Source organism: Bombus fervidus, chromosome 1 (assembly GCF_041682495.2).
Source record: "Bombus fervidus isolate BK054 chromosome 1, iyBomFerv1, whole genome shotgun sequence".
Lineage (NCBI taxonomy): Eukaryota > Metazoa > Arthropoda > Insecta > Hymenoptera > Apidae > Bombus > Bombus fervidus.
This window is the reverse complement of record NC_091517.1, coordinates 17,154,393-17,161,800: the sequence shown is the minus strand read 5'-3', so window position 1 is coordinate 17,161,800 and position 7,408 is coordinate 17,154,393.

Here is a 7,408-nt window from a genome sequence, read left to right as displayed (position 1 = left end):
TGGATAATGGCATGTGTCGTGCGCGTCATTAGGCGTCGGTGAATAGCGTGGTAGAGAACCTTGTTTCGCCTTTTCTCTGTTTCCCTATTTTGTTGGCGGGACGAAAATTATCACGATAATTGGCGCTCGTCGATCGTGCCGCTCCTTCATCCCTCTTCCTTCTTCCTTTCCTTCTCTTTTCATCCTATTTCTCTTCCTCTTTCGTTAGACTCGACCATTCAACTTCCACGTTGTCACGTAGCGCGGTAAAAATGTGAAACGACCGCTAACTTCATTGCACGTAAGTGGTGGCGTGGGAAAGTGTCGGCAGTCTTTACGATCCATCCCGAGATCTTGGAATATCTTGGTGGAAAATGGACCATTCCTGATGAGAATTACAGCCCCCGGCTGTCTGCAAAGACCATTCGGTAGTCCCGCCTTCTCCGCGCGCCCTTGGGATTGTTCTAACGTGAATTTTCGTCAATTAATCGCGGCCCGCTCTGTCTTCCCCACTTTCACTGTTCCGAGGGCCGTGTCACTTCACACGAACGTCCCCCTCGTTGAAATCGCGAGTCGAGATGAGAATGGAAATCCACTTAACCATCCAACAGTTTGAATCGTCTGAAAGATTCGGCGCGAGTGTGCCATGGTTCGTTCCGTGATTTGTTTCGTCGCTCTGAAAAGAATAAAGAGACGTCTGGCGGATGGTGTTTGGCGTTGCATGCGTCACGATGATTCATGGTGTATAATATACGAGCTTGAATCATAACTGAGAAATTTGGTTGTTAGTTATTATTAAATTCAAAGAGAAATAGAATGACTCGAATTATTTTACAATAAAGTAGACGATTGATAGTGAGATTTTTATCGCGTGAAGTGAAAATTGGATGAGTTACGATAGTTTCTGGATTGTATCCGTAGACGTAAAACGTAAGAGGTTTCTGCAAAAAAACATACGATCACGGATTAGTTTCAAACTTAACTCTCATTATGCGTGAAACATTTTTCTTGCGTTATAATCTAAAACGTTTTAACTGCTTTCCTCCAAGGGAAACTGTTAACTGAACAAGCACAAACGCGAACTACTCGGTCTGTTTAAACTCGATCTGCTTGTTAATGCTTCTTCTCAAAACTCTGTCTCTAGATTTTCTTCACTCTCGCAGCGATCCCATCTTTCGTCTTTAAGAACTCTCTTCCCCACAAATATTCTGTTTCGTACACAACGGTCTTCGCTTAACGATACTATGCTTCGTATACATTCCAAGACAGCTTGTCTTTCAAATATTCATGAAAATTTCAGTAAATTCGCATACGTATTTAAAAACTATATCGTTCATAACTATATCTGATAGAAGTCGATTGTTTGTTCGATCGTTACATACAAAAACTGAGTTTTCAGTTGGTCGAAATTCAGTAGAAGAATTTATTTATTTGAAAATGTAAGTGTATAAAAAGTTCTTCATAGAATTTCTTATTTCTTAAAATTTCTTGGCAGCTTTACAAAACATTCCTCGGAAGATAATTTCACGCAATTTAATTGGAAATATCTATATTTTCTCAGATTTTATCGTTCAAAGTAAAACGATGTCACCGTACTTGCAAGCATCGGTACATACAAATATGTTTAGTCGGCGTTGGAATATGTGCCAAAGGGTGCAAGTTTATTGAATCCGACGTTTATATAGAGACTGGCTTAGATTTTGTACATCGGTTCTATTTACGCTGTCGCCCCGTATCTTGGGATTACGTCTTAGGGCTATGGCTCGGTCCAAAGCGTGCGCTTCGAAATGGGCGTTCCTTCGACGTAAGAAAGTAACTGGAACACATATATTTACCAGTAACTACCTCTTGACCTTTAAGAATCAATTCTTTATGCTAATAACTCGGTTCCTTTTTATCGAAGAATTTAATCGACTTGTGGTTATATTCGCTAAATAAAAACAGATAAAAGAAAATTCCAATTAACAAACGTTAAAAAAATTGTCCCTCTTAAGATCTAGAACGAGCGTTTCAAGCGAATAAGTTTTCATCTGCATCTTCATCTGCGTTATGTAGAGTATGGCATACGACCGAAATTGCCGAATATATTATCAACTATATAGTTCGGTAATGATTTTGCGGAAATCGATAGAGATCGTTTAAGATTGCAAAGTTTCTATTCACTAGCTGAGAACCAGGAACAGAGAAGTTTGTACTTGGCTCGATATATCAAACGCCTTCGGACCCTTTAATGGTCCTTGTATTCCCAAAAGAGACGTTTCGGCCTCTCCATATTGTTCGTTCGAATTGCGTAATTTAATTCTACTTCGAACGCGTGAGAGTCAAGCCTGTGGCATTTTATTCGTATTGATTGTTAGCGAGATAGTGCTGTTTAAAATGTTAAATATATTTAACGCACACTCGAGGCTAGTTACAGCTGATACAAAGCGAGGCACCGCGTCTTATCGCCTGAAAAATATTCCCGCTTCTCACTACTATAAAGCAAAGTGCTCGTAAAAGATAGAGAAATTGAGCTAGCCAAAAATGCAACCGCGGCGAAATTTTGGTTTCGAGAATTACTTCGAGATTTCGTCGTGATGGATCGTTGAACTGATTCGATGCAAATTATATCATTACGCGATAAAATTACTTTTTGGGACGTGGATATTTGAAGATTAGAAAAGTGAAATTTAATTATTTACCAAGATATTATTTCATCTAAATGTGGGATACTTTAATCAAAAAATGTGGAATGGAATATTTTCAGTTGCACCATATTAATTCACACAATTAATAAACTACACAATTCATCATAATACACCGCTAATTCGAAAAAATATAACATTATATAATATAATGTAATAATTAGAGTTAGAACAATATTTGCAATTAAAAAATCTGCGTCTTGTATTACATATTAAAAGATCAATGGTACTAATATCATTTACTCAATCACTAGCGTTTATATCTTACCTATTTTAATTACGAGCGATACTCTCTCAAGAGTTAGAAGAAAGTACCAGCAGTATTATACATTCTATCGTATTTTAATTAAAACGGTGTCGATATCCCCAAGGAGTTCAAAGAACGCGAGTGTCTTCGAACTCTCGATGAATACGACTCCAGAAATAGCTCCTCTCCTTATCTTCGCATCGTCTCCCTTCCCACTATCAGCAGTAAATTAATACATTTTTTACACGGTAATAACATCCACTACACATTGTAAGGCGCGTTAATATCGACATTCAAAAACAAAGAGCCAAAGCAAAACCTCGATAAAAGCAACTCTCAAGCGACCAAGATAAATAATTGCTCGTTTATAACGAATCCAAAATAATGGTGGTAAAATTCTAATTCGAACTCGAACCAGCTCCTTTGTTCTCGGAGGGTCGGCGAAACGATCCAACGCCATTATCACCGGCTATACCTATGAATAGATAGTTCCGTGAGAGAAATTACGCGGCGCGCCGGCTTCCGGTTTATCGCTTAGCCATTACAAACGGCATCATGTTCGAGTCATAAATCATGAGCGGCTGTACTACAGGGCGGCTACTATTTTTCACCTATATCTTCCATTAACTTGTATCCTGGCTATGTTCTCGACGCACGTACATCGGATCTGTAACATGTGCAAACTATCGAACCACCAAGTTTTCTTTTTGCCACACACCATATTCCTCACGCCATCCAAGTAACACTCATTGTACATTGTCTAGTATACATCATGGTCCTCGATTCATGATAGAAGCAAGCAGAATCAAGGGAGATTTTATGGCTAGAGATAAAATGGAAACCAAGAATAACAAAGTCGCGTTGGCTGTCACATTCACGAGGAAATCGGGTTTGAAATCTTGTTAAGTATACATGAATTTGCCTAATTTCCCGTTTAGGTAGGAATAGATAAACGACATCCTAAAAGTGAAAATAAGTCGATAATGCGAAATAAAACAGTGCCTAATCTCATTTTCGAGAAAAACGAATTTGGAAATTTGTCTAATATACACACCGGATTAATTTTTGAGTAAAATATTCGATATTAAAAGTATTGTAAATATCGAGTAAATATATTAGCGCGAGTGGACGATTAACAACGTAAGAAAGGTTCGTCGCACGTGTACGTGAAGCTAAAGCCTCCTTAACTATTTAACGATTTAATATTATCGCCGACTGACATTTTTCCGAGCGTGGTAGGAATGTTTAACAAGGCTACTAGGATTCTAGGAATGCTTATGGCTGAGCGTGTGTACTTACATGCTGCGTATTATTCCGAAGAGAGTAACGTGTAGAAAATGGCTGAACGATATTAACACAAGATTTTCATATTGCCGAAGCGTTCTATCTTCTTGGTTTCTTCATTATTAATAAATACTTGCCTGCAGCGTATCGTACGATATCTGTCTTTATAAATTCTCTGGAGGTTCGTTATCAAGGGATCATCAATAATTTATTTTCGTCGATCTTCCGATACTCGGATATCACTTTTCCTCCAGCAAGTGGTCCTGCAGTAAGTGTTAGTGAATCGTGTATGTTCACTGGACTCGAGACCTGAACTCGCCACTAGTGACTCGAGGCTACGGGTCACGCTGTTTATTGCATGTCGATGGGTTCGTTGCACGGGCAATCGGGCATTCGCCGTTGTTTTTTGCTCGCGGTATGAGCGACAGTACGAATCGCGAAGGTGGAGAAGGAGCGACGAACGGAAAGAGAAAGGCTCTGGTAGCGGGCAACAGAGAAAGGGAAAGGAAAGAAAAGATCGTGGTGGACGCGGTTTGAAATTTTCAACGAGCCGTCCGTGGTTCCACACAGTGGCCGGTCGCGAATTATAATTGCTAATCGGAGCCATCGTTATTTGCCGGCATGGATTGAATTCGACCACCGTATATTAGCTCGAAAAGCAAGGCGATTCCATCCGCTTCATCTTCTCTTTTTCCCCCTCTGGTTGTTCAATTTTCCGCCCCGTCCAGCATGGAAAGAAGAAGAAGGTCGGATGAGATAAACAGGGACAAAAACAACCGACGAGGGGAAACCGAAGCCAGTTGTTGCATATTCATGAACAATTCGTTGGATCCCTAATACTTAAAACTTGAAATTGGTGGATCAATCGGGGAGGCTCTGTGTCTTCTCTTGTTGATGGAAAAATTCGAGCGACTGGATGTCGATGTAAAGCACGGTTAATGGTATCCTGATTTTTTGTTGGGAAATGTAGACAACAGAGATTGATGTACAATACGTAAGAGAATATTAGGCTGCTACAGAATAAATGTATATTTACCTATATACTATTGCTTGGAAATGTTTTGTGTGTGTGTGTGTGTGTGTTATTTTAGTACTATTTTACTTTATGACTAGCTTCTCAAATGTTGCACATTACGGCGCGACATATTTAAAATTCCTCTTTCTACCACTTTACGCCACCTAAAGTTAATATTTTACGATATCGCGACATAAAACGTTGCTATACTGCTGAATTATTCGACGAATACGCGCCGCATGGAATTTCTTCTTTTATTCCAATGTATAACTCCAGCAATTTCACGCGGGAAAGCTAGCTAAACTTACTCAAATATCAAACAGTACCTTATTAAAAAATGATATTCGTATGCTACTTTTCCATTGAACAATTCTTTCTCCGAGAATTCAACCTCAAATTTTCGAATCTCTTTCTGTGTGAGGTTATTTAAGAAAACGTTTGCTCTCCAATAAAATTTAATCACAACGTTCCAACGTTTAAAAGATCATCGAAATGATAAATTTGGCAAACTTTGTAACTTTATGTCGTCATTTATTTAGATATCTTTTCGTCACTTTTAGAGCACCTTTTTCAGGAGTGGGTGCGATGATACCTAAATTAACTTGGATAAGATGGTGGTCGAAACTTCAACTAGGAGAAGATTCTCTCTTTGATCGCCCCGCTGTTGTCATTAATGTTTAATTTATCCTTTGGAAACTTCTGCTTTACAGCATGTCTGTGAATTATAACAGACGAGAGAAATAAATTTCTAGCATATCTTATTAATCAATCCTAACCTCCCTCTACAGCACGTACAACGTAACGTACTGGAAAATCATTAGGGAATTATTAAAACTTCGTAGAATTATTATTTTGCTTGGAATTTTGGGTTACAGGTAATTCATGTTATCAAAAATATTTCCACAATTTTGATCTAAATTTTGCGGATACCTCACTGAGTTTCCTATCCAAATCGTATCAAGTTTGTCTAATAGGGTTTTGATTGGAGAATTATGGACATGAACGCGCAATTGTCTCTTTACAAATTTTTCTCGCGTATTTTGTATCGTTACTTCGCATGAATATAAAATTCTGTCCAATTAATCGGTTCTGATAATCTGAATCGATTATAACGCTTCATAGATATTCTACCCATGTACCGAATATTTTTTGAATAGTTTGCAACAATAGTTTGAAATAATCTATTATACGATCGATATATATAATACTTACTGAAAGTGAAAAATAGTATTTAATCTGATATTTATTACAGGAAGTATTTCATGATTGAAAGACTTAAGTTCTTTCTAATAACTTTCACGTTCCAACCGGATATTCCAACCGGAACATTGTTCCATAAAGATCAGGAATACGTATCGAATCTAAGGTCTCGATTGTTTGCCTTTTCTCCGTGTCGTTCTTCAGAGACGTTGAGGAGATGGTTACACGACCAGTTTGGTGGTCGAAGTGTTTACCCTTGAACCACATCCCCTATGTGCGTGTGTAGCTCGTGCGGATTTGTCATGAAAACGCTACAGTCGCCAAAGAAGGGGGAAACTGGTCCCGAGGATTGTAAATTCTTCGAGGCGACTGCACGTGCTGCATCGTGAATTCGCGATGTGTCAATCGTTACGATGGTGAAAGGATTGAAATTCTGTAACTTCGTGCTGTTATTTGGTATAGAAGAGTATTTCAGTTGTACAATTTTTAATGTGAATCGAGAACTTTTGGAAATATTTTCCCAAGATTTTACATTCTGAATTTGGCTTCAAAAATTTCAGATAGATAAAATATTCAACAGAAAATTGAAATTCAAAAGGAAAAGAAAATATTCTTAGTTTTCCTTTAGAACATGAAATGCCATAAAATGTAAATTGTCAGTGTAAAATATAGATATCAGATCAAAGAAACTTTAATGGATATATCTGTGACGAAAATCAAGTTTCAGACGATTTCTTCTTTCTGAAAGACATGTCGCTATTTAGTAAGATCTAATTAGTAAATCTCTCGCATTGTCGTCGCTAATAACCACATCGGTACAGTTGATGTAACGTTAAGTATTCGCTCGTTATTCCACCTTTGTTTCATTAAATCATATCTCAATTAAAAATAATGTCACCGCCAGAAAACTATTAACTTTTACCAAAACATGGAAAGACCAGCATGTCTGACGAATTGTATCATAACGATCAAAACATATTTCAACGATTCCACGCTACG